Raw genomic sequence first — 16,794 nt, 5'->3', positions numbered from 1 at the left:
CTTCTTTGTGACTCTTTGAACTTCCTGGACTTGTACGTCTCTGTCCTTTGCCAGATTGAGTAAGTTTTCCTTCATTATTTATTCAAATAAGTTTTCAATTCCTTGCCCTTTCTGTTTTCTTTCTGACACCCCTATGATTTGAATGTTGGGGCATTTGAAATTGTCCTGGAGGTTCCTAAGTCTCTCCTCATTTTCTTGAATTCTTGTTTCTTCATTCTGTTCTGGTTGAATGTTTATTTCTTCCTTCTGTTCCAAACCATTGATTTGAGCCCCAGTTTCCTTCCCTTCCACTGTTGGGAACCACTGTTGGTTCCCTATACATTTCTCTTCAGTTCACTTGGCATAGCCTTCATTTCTTCCTCTATTTTGCAACCATACTCAATCATTGCTTTGAGCATCCTGATTACCAGTGTTTTGAACTCTGCTTCTTATAGATCGTCTACCTCCTCATCACTTACTTATTTTCCTGGAGTTTTGATCTGTTCTTTTATTTGGGCCATATTTCTTTGTCTCCATGTACCTGTTATATTGTAAGGGGTGGAACCTTAGGTATTTGCCATGATGGGACAACCCACTTAGCTGTGTTGTGGTGCTGTATGCAGGGGAGGGGTCAGAGAGGGAGCTGCTTACTCAGCTTGTACCCTGCTCTCTGTCACTTCCCCTGCTTCCCACAAGTGAATCATGCCCTTTCAAATGCTTCCCTGGTGCAGATTCCCAGGTGGGTGGGCTTGTGTATGTTCTAGGACCCTGTAAGCCCCTCCAACAGACTCTCCTGTAAGACTGGCCATTTCTCCTGCCACCACAACCCTCACTGGTTTTTACAGCCAGAGGTTTTGAGGCTTTAGTTTCCTGCACTGGAACCCTAGTTTGTGCTGTCTGTCACACCCCCCATTTGTTCCTCCTGGCTTATCCGCACATGAATGTGCCTTGCTGCATGTCCTCTCCGCCCCGCCTGCCTGTCTCCACCCCTCCTAACAGTCTTTAATGGAATGTATCTTCTTTAACCCCTTGGGTGTTGGCTTCCATACAGTTTGATTTTCTGGCAGTTCTGGTTATTTTTTGTTTTTAAATTGGTTATTTTTCTTTTGGTTGTGTGAGTTTATCATATTTTAATGTCAAATGCAGGCACTTGTGCCATTCTACAGCTTTGGCAATAGAGTATATACTATAACTTTCTGAGACCTTTCCTTAAATAATCTATACTGAAAATAAATAGTAATTGATATGAACAAAATAATTAGATGAATTTCTTTTAAATCTGAAACTTGATTACTCACCCATATGAATTATTGATTAAATTCAATGATCAATTACTAATGAATGTCAAGGTATCTTTTATAAGACAGGGTATTTAAAAAATTAAGAATAATAACATCTTTGAATTTACAATACAGTGAATTTTTTTGGCATTTTTTGCTACTGGCTATTTTATATGGTGGATTACATAGTCCCATATAATTTTATGACTATATTCAAAAAGAAATGATAGGAGAGGTAAGATTTAGAAAGGAAAGCTGTTTAGAAAAGGGGTTTGAGCCCTGCCTGGTATAGCTCAGTGGATTGAGTGAGGGCCTGCAAACCAAAGGGTTGCTAATTCGATTCCCAGTCAGGGCACATGCTTAGGTTGTGGGCCAGGTCCCCAGTAGGGGGCACATGAGAGGCAATCACACACTGATGTTTCTCTCCCTTTCTTGCTCCCTCCCTTCCCCTCTCTCTAAAAATAAATAAAATATTTAAAAATAAATAAATAAATTAGAAAAGGGATTTGAAAAGTGCAAAGGCAGGAGACTTCCTTAATGTCCATCAACAAGGGAAGGTTTGAATAAATAGTGTAGCCATGCAGAACACTTTATATATCTGTAGCCAGGACTTACCAAGGACACTAAACACAAGTGTGAGAAATGCTCCATGACATATATAAGCAAACATGCAAAGTGCAGAATATTGTAGATATAGTAAAATCCAGCATAAAGAGGGTGGATAATAGATAAGAATATAGATTAATGCATGTTTTTCCCTATTTATTCTCAACCCTGTCCTTAGGTTCTATTAAGTGTCATTACTCAATTTAAAAAAATTCTCTCCTCTATGACTAGTTATAAAGCCTAGTATTTCTTGTCTAATTCATCCCAATATATTCCCATCCTGACATCATGTTACCTTGTCTGAAACCATTTTCTAATCATTGTTTCGACATAGTCCCTCTGCTCACCTGGCTGTTTCTGTTCACAGTGTCCCTTAGCCCAAGTCACACAAACTGGAAATCTTAGAGTTGTCTTTAACTCTTCCCTTTTCACACTCAATGTACATGAATGGTTACTGTTAATAACATATTTCTTATATATCCTTCAATTTTATTCTTACTGTGGCTATCCAAGATTAGGTATTTCTTACTATCTAGATGGTTCTTGGAATTAATTTCTATATTTTAGACTTACTTGCCTAAATTTAACCTTTCATGTTTTAAAGGGATTATCTAAAATATTATTTTTTGATTATGATCATTCTTATCTTAAAATCCCAGTGACTATCTTAATAATGCATTCAAACACTTTTTATTGGGTAACTTACTTATTAAGATTTAAAAACTTGGCTATGTTTTCATAAAACTGAATGTGTGTTCACAGATACATGACATATCTACCTTTATTTTTGAATAAATATCTTATATATAAGAATAAATGTAGAGATACATTCTATAAAGTTATGTTACATATATTAAACAATTATGAAAGCACATCATTAAATCATGTAGATATCTTATTTCTAAAAGATATTGACTTTGAATAACATGTTAATAAAATGACTCTATGTCTTGATCTAAAAGTATCGAATACCTACTAACCAAGGCACAATAATAGATGCTCTGGGAATAAAAAATTTTCTAGACATATTCTATTTTTAAGTGATTAATGAGAGGGAAATGTGTTTTCATAGATCTTTCGTTAAAATAGAATGAAACAGTGTATGGTATAGCTAAGTGGTCTGGGATATAGAAGATGTGTAATAAATGATGAATATAATATGCTTAATGTTTCAAGACAGAGTACCTTGGAAGGCTAGAGTCATTAATAGAGCAGGGTTTCAATTTGGGGGGAGAGTATGTTTGTGAGATCACATAAAAATATGCTTTAAATTTATTTCCAAATTAATGTACTTTCATTTTCAGTAGTAATAATTTTATTTCATAATCCTCAACTGTATTTCCTAACACATTAAACAAGTCAGTATGAAATAGAAATTTTAATTCTCTATAAAATATAACCTCCAAGTTACCAGTGTATTGGTAACTATGTCAATGAAAAATTGAACCAGAAAAGTTAAAGAGGCAAGAAAGACTTTCTACAAATCCACGACAATAAGGAGAAAGTCTAATCTCAACTCTGTCAAAGCAAAAAAGGAAAGTTTTTAAGCACTGAAGGGAGCTGGTGAAAAAGTACTAGATGTTCAGAAAGAAGGTGGTCAGCGTGAGGAGGCCGTCTGTGTTTGCCAAGTGACACTTGGTTAAAGTCATAGTCTTACCGACGGTGGGGCTGGGTAGAGGGGGTTCTATTACATTTCAAAGGGATAGCTCCCAGGTGCCTGAAAAAGACAGTCCTGGACTGTGTACATGGCAAGAGGGTGGGGTGGGGGGGAGAGAAAGAATTTACAAATGCAAGTTTTCTAAAGTAAATGCTCTAAACAAAGGAAACTCATGGAACTATGGTGAGGGAATGATGGTGGGAGGGGGGACAGGGCAGAGGTGAACAAAGAGGAAAAAAAATGGGGCAACTATAATAGCACAATCAATAAAATATATTATTTTAAAAAAGAAAAGGAAACTCAAGGACCAGTAGTCAGGAAGTACCATATTTTTTGGACTATAAGACACACTTCCGCCCCCCCCAATTTGGTATGAAATAAGGGTGTGTCTTACAGTCCAAACTTAGCTTACCTGGCTCGTGGGGGGAGGGAGGAGGGTGGCAGCGGCAGGGCAGGGTTTTTTTTTTTTTTTTTTCCTATTTTCCTCCTCTAAAACCTAGGTATGTCTTATGCCCCAGTGTGTCTTATAGTCTGAAAAATATGGTAACATTTAGTCAATTTGAGGGGAATGTTAAGGCCATCATGGTCATTCATCAAGTCAAAAGGTAAAAAGCTCAATCATGATTTGGTGGATGAAAGGTTATAATGGAGTGAGATGATTAAAAATTCACTCAAAGAAGAACATATTTGCTATAATAAGAGATGTTCACTCTAGATCCAGAGAACAAAACTATTTTTTATTACGAACAATGAATGGAATTTGGTAAAACAATAACTGCTCTCAGGGAGCTTAGGAAAATTTCAAAATTACATTATTGTGTAGGTGTAAGTTTCTATAAGAAACAAAGATTCTCTCACAGTTAAATTTGCAGTTGTTTTTACCTTATTAAAAAAGTGGGAAAATAGTAGTGGAAAACATGCTAAAAGTCAGTTAGAAATCCAAATAGTGCATTGCATTATTAACGTAAATATAATGGTATTCCAAAGCAGTTTATGGGGTTGCATTTTTAAATTATTCCAAATTATTCAGTAATCACATACATTTTCATTGTTCAAAAGGTGTCAGAGACTGACAATGATAAATGATCTTGCATTCAGTTATTCAGTAGATAATAATGCCCTATTCACAAATGAATAGCTTTATCTGTTAGTGATTTTTTTGAAGTCCTTTGTAAATCTGAGCTGCTACAGAAGAAAGTCTGTGTGCTGCTACCACAGTTACCACATGTTTCTCCTGAATCCAAAGGATGAAAGAGGCCCATCACATTCTATTTATACCAGGCACAAACTATAATCTTAAGGTAATGATCCAAGTTTTCAATTCAGAGTAGAGATCATCTTATTATTAACAAACACATTCATTTTCATCTTAAGTATCCTTTTGGGTCATTGGTAGGTACTCGTGAGATTAGTGCTGAAAAAGAAACAATACAAGTTTTTAAGCACACCATTGAGTCCAGTTCTCTTTCATTGCACTGCATCTAACAACGAATCTCTTTGATTATTAAAAGTGTTTATAATTTAGTTCAATCACAAATCAGGAGCAGAATTACACAAACTTTTTGCAGTTATCTGATTACTTTTCAGTCTTAGAGATCAGGCTTTAAGGAGAATTTTCTGAAAAAAACAGTGGGAATAATCTTTCTTGATTCTAACTTCTCTATAGTATATATTTTATCCTCTTTAAAAAAAAACCCTGAAAAAATTGGATTTTTAACTTTACACATAGATTTCTTATTTCCCTACTAAATTATAAGCAAGCTAAAGGGACTGGTATTATGCCATATTACTTATTTGTCTAGTTTTATTACTTATTTTGTTACTAAGACTTTGTCAGGAGTTGATATAGAAAAGTTATCTAAATGTTTGAATATTTATTGTGTTGAAATTGAAACTGGAAAAGTAACAAGTCAGCATTCGTGCTGCCTGTCAACTACCAGAATTAATAACAGAGACAGTGATTGGACCTTCATGGGCGCTTTATTCAGATGGCCAGCAATCTGAGAAGACAGAGGTTATATATATTCTCTAAGAGTCCATCTTACATTCCATTTCAAATCTACCATTTTTATAAAAATGAAAAGTATAGGTAAGGAGTTTGGAATTCAGGGAAAACGCCAATCAGATAGAAGCTGCAGCATTCTCGCCCTGGCTGGTGTGGCTCAGTGGATTGAGTGCCATCCTGGGAACCGAAAGATCATTGGTTTGGTTCTCAGTCAGGGCACATGCCTGGGATGCGGTTCAGGTCCCCAGTTGGGGGCACATGAGAAGCAACCACACATTGCTGTTTCTCTCCCTCTCTTTCTCCCTCCCTTCCCCTCTCTCTGAAAATAAATAAATGAAAGCTTAAAAAAAAAGCTGCAGCATTTTTGTTGACTGGTGACTCTTTATCTGTGTCCTGGATGGTTTCAGTTCCTGAAACAATAGCTTTTACATGCATTAATTACTAAACTTAGTAACTATATTAAAACTAATATTTTCAACTCTTGAGTTCTCTCATTAAAATAATAACACTTTACCAAAATTTTTGCATATCATTTAATTTTATATTTATGAACATAATTTTATGAACAACCTTAGTTTGTGGATAGATAAAAATAAATTAATTCAAAAATATAACAAAACTCAACATTTTTAGTGTTTTCCATTTTTCCTAGTTACAGAATTTTGTTAATTATATTTGGTTAGACAAAAAGTTTTTTTTTTTTTTTCCTGTAAGATGGCTTTAGTAATGCTTAGTTGTCCTTAACTTCATTTGAAAAAATTTTACTAGATTATAGTGTGACATCTGTCATATCAGCATGAAATTAAAAAGAAATTTAGTACATGTATGAATGGCTCATAGACATGGACAATGGAGAGGGGATTGACTATGGGCTAGAGGGGTGGGCTGGGTGGAGTGGGGCAAAAGGGAAAAAATTGGGACAACTGTAATAGAATAAACAATAATAAAACATAAAAATTGGTGAATTTTTGTGTAGCCATTTTAATATTGAACATGGAAGAAAATAAGGGACATTTTTGGCACATTATGCTGTATTATTTCTGTTAGAATGTACTGGGGCATGGAGGACCTGAGCCACTGCCTATGCTGGAGCAAAGAAGGTCTGCATCACCAGGTAAATACCTGGCCACAAGATACCCCATTATTGGAAGCAACTGAGGCGCAGCCACCTGCATCCTACAGGAAACCAGTTTAATTCTCACTACCCCTCCTCTCTCCCTTGAGCTTTTCCCAGAAACAAGGCCCATAAATCTCCCAGACTTTCTGTTGCCAAATCAGCCTCCCTAATCAGAGGACATTGTCTTGCAAACACCTGTACCCAGGACACTGGGGGCAAATCAGAAGGGTGACCCAATCACCTCGGGGATCTGCTGCACACCCTTCTCCCCTTTCCATTGCTGCTATAGTCTGCTAAGACTCAGCCATTCAGATCACATTATCCGGCCTCAAATAAAAGCCCTTCATTGGAACTTTTTGGTTCCTGGTTCTTTCTTAGCCACCTTGGCTACCTAACAATTTCAGAGGGAACCCTCCCCCAGGGTCCCTCTGACCTAGGTTTGTCTTTGCTTATGGCTCTCAATGCCAGAGTTTGGTAAAAAGGAAAGGAACTATTTATTCAAAAGTTATACAGGTTCAGAGTAATGGAGGAATGTCACCATTAAAAATCTCAAAGTGCCTTAAAACACCCACAAACACACATAGTCCTTCCTTCCCCCCTTGCCCAGTCAGGTCAGTCAAGCCAGTCACAGGTACTGTATGTATCTCAGGAAAAGAAATAGAAGTCTGTGGCTTGGCTAGACTCTTGGTTCTTCCCAGTAATCTGTGCTTGGCTGGTAGACTTCCTGCAGTCCCCAGCACCATCATCTTTGCTGCTAAGATCTCCAGTTCTTAATCCCAAACCACATGGCACCTTTTCATGGCCCACCAGTGAGAGTCCTTTCACCCCTTTCCTTCCTGAATGGTTTTGCATTGTCCCTCCTTAAAGTTTCCGTCCCCAGTCCTGCATTGTCTCTCCTATATTCTGTCAAACTGCTAAGAGAGAGCTCTGCATAGCTGCTGCATCTTGCTTTCCTGCTTCCTAAGCCCTGTGGTCAACAGGGCCCCCTCTCCACTCCCAAAACTGCATGGTTAAGATCCACCATGGCTGCCACACCTGGGTGTAAATCCCAGTGTGAATCTTCCTCTGTGACCCCATTTCCGACTCCTCCCACAATTGGCCACACCTGCCAGCACCCCCATATTTTCGGCCTTTCTGGGCTGCCATAGTAAACCGGGGCAGGTGGCCCAGTGTCATGGAGCAAACCATCTCCAAGCTCTCATGCAGACGCTAGAACCAGGAGGAGCTGCCTCCTAGTTACATCACGGGTCAAAGTCACTCCCATCTCCCTAGATAGACTTGTTGATATACAAAATAACCATTTTTGCATAATAGGTATGAAGCTATCCTGCTATTATTGATATGCAAAATAACTCTCAAAGGCCCTGCTTCTTGGGTCCCATCCCTCAGTCAGATTTGTGGGGGTGGACACCCCATATTTTGGATCCCATTACAGGTCCTTTTTGGGGGCACCCTGGCTGTACCCCATTAAAGAACCACTGTATGATAATTCTTCTACCAGAACTCTAACTAAACACATTGCCTATTTTCACAATTGTATATTAATCTTTACCATGTCCACACAAATTTATATAATTGTGTTGTTCAATGCCTTATTTAGATGTACATGTAATAGGGTATCATAAATTTCTTCTTCCTAGTCTTCACAATGTTCAATTTACCAGCATAAAAACTGTATTTAAGTTTAATCAAACCAGTAATTTTCAAAGTTTAGTGGGCCCCAGATCACCGTAAGGGCTGGTTGAAACACTGATCACCTGGTCCTCCTCTCAGGGCTTCTAGTTCAGGAAGTGCGCAGTGGCTCCTTGAAATTTTCATTTCCAGGTGATTCTGATGTTGTGGAACTGGGATCGCACTTTGAGAACCAAAGTATATTATTGTGCAATGGGATATTTATAAATGGTTTTTACTATATATTATATTGCATATTTGCAATTCCTAGGCATCTACTCTATTCTGATGTAGTTGTTTTCTTTTATAAAGGATGACAATTAAATTTGATCTGTTACATTTTAAGTTAAAAAATGTAGATTTTAATCCAGATTGATCTAACTTCCATTTTTTTTAATATTTTGAACATTGAACAAAAATTTTTAAGTTTTTACTAATGGTTAGTTATTTTTTACAATTATAGCCTCTCTCATGGGAGCCAGAAATTTGAACACTTTTTACACAGACTACCTCAGCATTTTTTTATAGTATTAGAGTTTTCACATCAGAGCTTCCTAGTGATTATATCCCACAAATGCACAAAAAATTTGGTACTGGGGGACAAAAACATCAATATTTACTCACATAATCTAATAAATATTTATTTTATTCAAATATTTAACAATTGTTAATTCACATTTGGTCAGTGTGTAAAGCTGATATTTGCTTCTGCTTTCAATTAATTAAAAATGGAATTAGTTCTCAATAGGATCCCAATTCAAATATCTGCGTTGGTCCTTTAAAAGTAATTAGATCCAGGAGTAGCAAAGGAATCCATTTTATCATAATGGATTCCTCAGCATTCTTGTTGTAATCAGGTCATTTACTACAATTCTTACAATTCCAGAAACACACTTTCTAATTTAAAAGTTTTATTCATTTGAGAATTAATTCATTGACTCATCTAATATTCTCTACTGCTACTGTGTGCCATGAACTAAAAATATAAAAGCAAAAAAGGAACGGTCTCCTTTTCTCAAAGAGCTTATAAGCTATGGAAAGAAAGACAAGGAATTATTACACTGCATAATGATATGAATACAGCGGCTGAAACCCTGATATGCACAAAGCAGCATTCTTTCAAGAATTACCAGGTGTTCTGTGGCATAGGCAGGGAGGGAAAGAAAAGGAATGTGAGCAAAGAGTAGCTGATGCCAGGAGGTCAGGTCTAGTTTGGATTTTTCCTGAGGGCAATGGTATGAAATTGAAAGATTTTTAAATGTAAAGTGTCATTCATAGAATCTTCCCACCCAACAGCTCCTTCTTAGGTAAGCAGACAGCGAATGCCTGAGGCGTATTCCAGAGTGAGACTATTGTGTCCTTTATAGAAGTCATTGTCATTGTCGCCCTGGAGACTGCACCCCACCTGACTCTCAGGGAAACCAGCACTGCCTTTTTTCTCAACGACTGAGAAAAGTATCTTTCTGGGAACCTATAAGCATATTTACTCATATATCTGGGGAACCAAAAAAGAAAACCCAGAATTTGTTTATATAAAATTGTGTATTTATTCTTACATGTTTAAGCTTCAGTCACCTTCCAAGTATTCTGTATTTGATACAACTCACTTATTGAGACACTTATTCCTTTCTGAAAACAGTTTTTCAACTCATTGATTTTGATGTCTTTTAGTGCTTCTGCCATTTTCATTCCACTTTTTCCACATTGGCAAAATATTTCCCTTTAAGGACTTTTTTTTTTAATCCAGGGAAACAAAAAAAAACAGTCACTTGGGGTGAGATAGGATGAATAGGAAGGGTGGGGCATGTGGTCATGCCATTTTTGGTCAAAAACTGCTGAACACTTAGTGTGGTGTGGACAGGTACACTCGTAAATCACCTATCATGAAATGGGCAAGCATACTGAAAGAATCTTCAAAAAAAATCAGTGACGTTGAAACACACCCTCTCACAACAACACCAGCTGGTGTGCTGATACAGATGGGTTCCTAGAACCCTCACCTAGTGGGGGAAGCCTGTACTGTAAGGGGCCCATCCTCCAGAAGATAATTCCAGTTTTTTTGTATGGTCCCTTCTCATACATATAAAATTTGCTCTTTTTCTCTAACATTAAGACCCAAAAAAGCCTTTTTCAGTGGAATGTGCCTCATCGTGTCCTAGATGCTTCCAAGAGCTGTGGGTTGGTGGAGAATGCAAGGCAGTTCCCATTCAAATTTCTGACCTTCCACATTTTCTGAAGTAGAAAAAATGCATGTGTGATGGAGATGGTGATCCCCACCAGAACCGAACTGTGAATGAAAAAGGGGCCACATACTAAGCCTGTCAAGCTCAGGGGAGGTCTGTGTGGCAGCCTTAGAAAGTCAGACTGAAAGTAACCACATAGAATGTTCTGAAATTAAAACTTTTTAACTAAAATAAGAGCCATGGAGAGTAGTCATGTCCTAGTCCAGTATCTTCCTTGACAAAGGTCAATCTTTATTTTAACTGGGCTGATTGTTGTCTTTTTGCATCTAGGATAACATATCTTTGGAAGTCTGAGTAAACCCTTTTTCCAAATCCCGCAGGGCACAGTGTCCCACCAGAGCTTGACAGGGGAACCTTTCATAGAGATCTTCTCCCCCGACACCACACACACCATCTCTTTCTAAGTGTTCATTGTAACTGTCCCGTACCAGCCAGTGTAAAAGAAGTACCTGTCTCTTCATTTATTCTGTATTCAATCTCAGAGATTTCCCTGCTTTGCTTTCTCCTGCCTCCCTCATTTATCACCAAGGGATTTCACGTAACCCCCTTATGCCTCTTCCTTCGATTATAGTGTATAAAAGGAGGTACAAAACTGCCATTCTCTGGAGCATTTTCTCAATTCACTGAGATTTTTGCTTCCTGGCAATTGTCATCAATTTGGTTTAAAAGAAAAAAAAACTAAAAAATTATTACCAGTTTGAATGTTTTTCATGTTGACAGAGCTCACAAAGCAAGGCAGAAGCTGGAATTAGAAAGACACAAGAAATATTTAAATAATCTAGATCCATGATTATGTTAATAGGAAAAAATGCCCCAATATAGAATCAGAAAGGAAAGTTGGAGACAATGTTTGAGTGATTCATTATATCCACCAAATGTTGCTTCATTTGTTTTTGGGCAAAGTGCACCAAGGAAAAATTGTTCCTAATCAGAAAACTTTAGAGATTTTATTTCTTTATTTATTTGTAAATATGGAACGCTTCACGAATTTGCCCAGGGGCCATGCTAATCTTCTCTGTGTCATCCCAATTTTAGTATATGTGCTGCCGAAGTGAGCACTAGACCTTAGAGATTTTAAATTTCAAAATATTTTGACAAAGCTTTACATACCTTGCCTGAAAATATGATATTTCTTTTTTATATTCATTTACCCAAAACCTCAGAGATTGTCTATATGTGTCTATTGTTTGTTTCTTGGTTTTCTTTCTTTTTTCTTTTTTATAATATAACTTCAATTCCCAACTGATTGCTAGTAAGCTGATGAAGAATCGATTAATTTAGAGAAAAATAGGACCTATTTCATAATTTTTTTTTTGCTTACCAAAATAAAGTTGTTTTTGGTTGTTGTTTCTCTCTCTGTAAATTTTCTCAGTTTTTAGCAAGATGCACCCTTAAAAAATACAAAGTATAAAATATTAAACTGTATTTTTAAGCAGGATATTCTTTAAACATTATATGATTGATAAAAGAATGTAATAATTATAAATATTTAAATTGATCCATTGAGTCTTGGGATTGAGAGCTTTTTTCTCTTTACCATATTTTTCAGACCATAAGACACACCTAGGTTTTAGAGGAGGAAAATAGGAAAAAAAAATTTGAAGCAAAAAATGTGGTAAAATATTTAATAACATAAATAACATAATATTTCACCAATGTAAATGTGAAACAGGGTGCAGCCAAGAGGAGGGCCCCAGATAGGGATTTGTAATGGGGTCTAGAACTCAAGGTGTCCAGGAAATATGAGAAAAATATATATAGGATGCCCTCACCCCCACAAGCCTGAGCTGGGGGAAGGGACACATGGAGCAGGGTCATTCAGAACTGTTTTGGGTAGCAACAGCTTTGCAGCTTGCCCCTGGCATGGTCATTTAACATATCTATAACCTTTAACTGGTTTCATAGATATGTTAAATAGCTGTGGCCACGCTTTGAGCCAGGGGGATGGGAGTCACTTCCACCCAAGATATAACTGGGAGGCAACTCCCCCTGGTTACAGTGCCTGCCTGAGAGCTTGGAGAAGATTGGCTCCATGCCATGGGACCATACCTGCCCAGACTCACTATGGCAGCCCAGTAAAGCTGGAAGAATATGTAATGCTGGCAGGTGTAACTGATTGTAGGAGGAGTCAGAAATGGGGCTGCGGAGGAAGACCGGAGCTAGGATTTAAACCTAGGCACGGTAGCCTTAGGGAGAGGATCATGTGGTTTTGGGGTGCTCCTTTTTGCCACGCACCTTAGGCAGCAGGAGAGACTTTGCCAGGATGAAAAGGGGAGAAAGGACTCTTGCTGGTGGACCCTGAGAAAGTGTGACATGGCTTTGGATTAACTGGAGATTGCGGCAGCCATACAGCTGATGGTGCCAGGAGCCTGAATCACGGACTTCTACTGCTTTTCCTGAGATACGGTACCCCAGACTGGGCAGAGGGAGAAGGAAGGACTGTGTGTGTCTGTAGGTATTCTAAAGGACTTTAGTATTTTAATGAAGACATTAAGTCATTGCTGTAAGTCTGTGTAACTTTTAAATAAATAATTCCTTTCCTTTTCACCAATCTCTGGCATTGAAAGAGGTCTTTCCTCTGGCAGTGGGCATTTTGAACCTAGTAGGTGTGTGTGTGTGTGTGGGGAGGAACCTCCAGAGAGAGAAAGGGGTGATCCTTTCTGTAAGAATTTTTCAGGAACTACCCCCCGTCTGTTCTGTAACAAATGTAAGCTACATTCGGACTATAAGATGCACCCCATTTTCCTCCCAAATTTGGGAGGGGGAAGTGCATCTTATAATCCAAAAAATACGGTAGTTTGCTTTCTTTTATACAGAGAGATATTTCATAAATTTTCATGTCACTTGACTAAAGGAGTTGGTTTCCTGTGCGTATCAAAGCCCAATACATAAGAACAAGAGTTTGCAGCAAAGAAAGTAAGGGTTTATTTTTAGAAAGTGGCTCTGATCCACAGGTGAGCTAGTGCTCAAACACCTGGTTCCCTGATGGCTTCCAGGAGATGTGTTATGTGGGCAGAACATCATTAATCATGGTGACTAAGGGAGTTAGGGTTATGATTAGGGTCTTAGTCACCACTGATTGGCTGTCACTATGGTAGGGGGTAGATGATCATCCCAGCTGGTCCTGATGTCAGCCATGGCGATACCCTGACTGACCTTGGTGCTTTTCTGGTCCTGGAGCTGAAACCCACCTGAGACCTAGATGTTATCTCTAGTTTGACCAAATGTCTGTCTCCAAGGTCCTTAACAGTCAGAGGCTTTGCTACCAAGATTATTTGATACTGATTAAAACCTCACTGTCTTGAGGGCTTAATGAGTAAAGGAGTGGGCACGCAAGGGAGGAGGAGGCAGGTGAGGCAGGGTGCTGGATGAGAGCAGTTTGAAACCAAAGGAAAGAAAGAAAGGTCATATTAAAGAAATGAAGTTTCAACATGGTTAGATTCACAAAGAATAGACATACTTTTGTTATTTTTTTCTTTCTTATAAACTGGCTCTTATGTTCTATGATTGCTGTTGTAGATACAATAAAAGATAAGGCCCAAAATATCAAGTGTTATTTTAGTGTTGAATTTTGATAGCTGTTGCTATAATTAGGATGTTTTTATTTCATTTTTCAAAAAGGAGATAAATGTTTTCCTGGAAAAATTTTTTCCTTTCAATAAGAACCTACTCTATCATATATAAAGTATATATTTATGATATATATATATTAATCATATATATACCCTAACCCTAAAATCTGTATACTTTTTTTCCCCTCAGTAAATATGAGAATACTAAGAAGCCCAAAATACTTCTATCATTCTCAGTTGTTAGGGTGACCATTGATGCAGGCTGTGAAAGAATTCACAAAGAGAGGAAAATGCAGAGGGGAAAGTTGTGTTCGCTTTCCGAGGGACGAAAGGAGTCAGGCATGGAGAAATGCATCAGCACCAAAAGGTTGGGACTGTGAGCTTTTATTGGATTATAAAGGGTCAGGGTTTGCTATTGTGCGGCTGCTGGGCTGTTCGGAGCGTTACAACACAGGAGGTTTCAGTGGGTTTTGAGTAAACTTTAGTTTTCTCCATTATCTTTTGCCTGCAGCTGTGGGGTGTAGTTAGTCATGTTCTGTTCTTGCTTTTCCAGTAATTTTCTAGTCCTGGGGACAGAAGCTCAGAAGAGTGAAATGGCAGTCATGTTTAACAAGGTCATAGCCCTTCTTGGAAAATGGTGCCGCGATAGCAAATGGTGCCAGCTTCGTCCTTTCATCAGTGATGAAAGAAAGAAATCTGCATTCATTTTGATTTCCATAAATATAGAAAGGGAAAGAAAAATAATTGCACCACAAAACCAACAACAAAAATTCCAATATTTAGCAACATTTGTTTTTTAAATTTTTATTTTTATTGACTTTTAATGAAAAGGAGGAAGGGAAAGGGGGGGAACAACATTAGTTTATTGTTCCACAGCCCAGAAGCAAATCCACGACCTTCATACTTTAGTACAATGCCTACCTGTGCAACCTCCACATTTCTGGATGCTGCTCTAACCAACTGAGCTACTCGGCCAGGGCAGAACATTTATTTTTCCGGAATAAAATATATCAGTGTTGACCTTAATATTTGTAAAATACTTATACACTCTAAAAGAACATGTATTCTTTTTTAATACCTGAAAACAGACTGTAGTGGTCTTTTACATTATTTCATACAGAAATTGACAGTACATTATATATTTATACACACATATACACACAAACATCCACACATTAATATGTTTAGTACTTTCCCATGTAATTATCTTTAAATGAAAATATTTGTAAAATATTTGTATATTTGGAGACCCCTTTTCATGGCCTTTGTGCATTACTATTATCAGCATTTCAAGAATATGTGTATAGAGAACAACACAGAAACATAGATATATTTTTTTCTCTTCAGAGAAAGGGCTAGATAGCTTTCATAAGCAGATAACAAACTGAGCTAACAAACGAAATAGGCAGTCTCATAGAGAGAGAGCAGGCTGACAGCTCTGGGGGGTGGAGAGGTGAAGGGCTCAAGCAAAAAAAAAAAGAGAAGCAACTAATGAGCACAGACAACAGTGTGGTGATTGCTGAGGGAGGGGGGAGGAGGAGAAGGCGGGAGGTGGTAAAGGAGGGATAAATGGTAATTTAAAAATCTAATAATAATAACAACAATAATAATAATACAGTCTCTTTGTAGGGCATTGTTTGGGCAAGTTTATCAGAAGCCTGCTTAGAAAATTGAGTTTCCATGGCTTAGGATTTCTTAGCTCTGACACAAATTCATAGTGTACATGTGGTATCTACCTGGCCACTCCATATCCCTTCTATAAGACTCGAGGATCAAGGAGAACTGATGCAAACATGCAGCTTATCCTGTCTCTTGTAAAATAGGTAATGAAAGCATTACTTTGACCTGGGGATCTCAATTCTCTACCATCACACATAACACATTGGAAGGCAAACTTGTCAAGTTACAAATAAGCTAAAATCTCCAGCTCTTAACAGCTCACTATATATTAAACTACAGAAGAAAATTATATAGAATGACATACGAGGACTGCCCAGAAAGTATCAGCCATGTAATATGAAAAATAGAAACATTTCTTGAAGAAGATAAGATATATATATATACAAGAAACATTATGCGCAGGACAAACACTCAGTCCCCTTCAAAGTTGGCACCTTGGGGCCTCACACAGTTCTCCCATTTGCCATCAACTGACCTATCATATTTTCCTGAATCTCATCTATGGTTTGAAACCTCTTCCCTTTCAAAGGTGACTTGAGTTTTGGGAAAAGCCAGAAGTCACAAGTTGCCAAATCTGGGCTCTAGGGGGATTAAGTCGGCTGGGTGATTTGATGTTTTGCCCAAAACCTCTGCAATGAGACTGGATGTATGAGCAGGTGTGTTGTCATGATGGAGCTGCCAATCAGCAGTTGCCCACAGCTGTGGCCTTCTGAATCTTCCAAATAGTTTCCATGCAGGAATGTTTAAGCTTAACACAAAATTTGATGCAGATTCATTGCTCTGTTCAGTTAGTCATTTTGAACGTGATGGCCATACAGTACACATGGTCACTCAATGGTGTCTACATCCCCCACTGACTAGTGCAGTGAAGCTGTCGTTGTTCATGCACATGCATTCCGGTCCACTCTCCTTGGCTGCCACAGTACAAGAATGTTCTCATTGTATTAACAATGTTTGGACATTTTCTGGACAGAACTCTCATAT

General features: G+C 37.9%; 1 pseudogene; it reads right to left on the bottom strand.

The window, feature by feature from the left end:
- Positions 1-11,523: 11,523 nt before the first annotated feature.
- On the bottom strand, positions 11,524-11,617 carry LOC112314029 (U6 spliceosomal RNA; annotated as a pseudogene).
- Between the last annotated feature and the right edge of the window lie 5,177 nt (positions 11,618-16,794).

Source organism: Desmodus rotundus, chromosome 13 (assembly GCF_022682495.2).
Source record: "Desmodus rotundus isolate HL8 chromosome 13, HLdesRot8A.1, whole genome shotgun sequence".
Lineage (NCBI taxonomy): Eukaryota > Metazoa > Chordata > Mammalia > Chiroptera > Phyllostomidae > Desmodus > Desmodus rotundus.
This window is presented reverse-complemented; position numbering and strand designations above follow the sequence as displayed.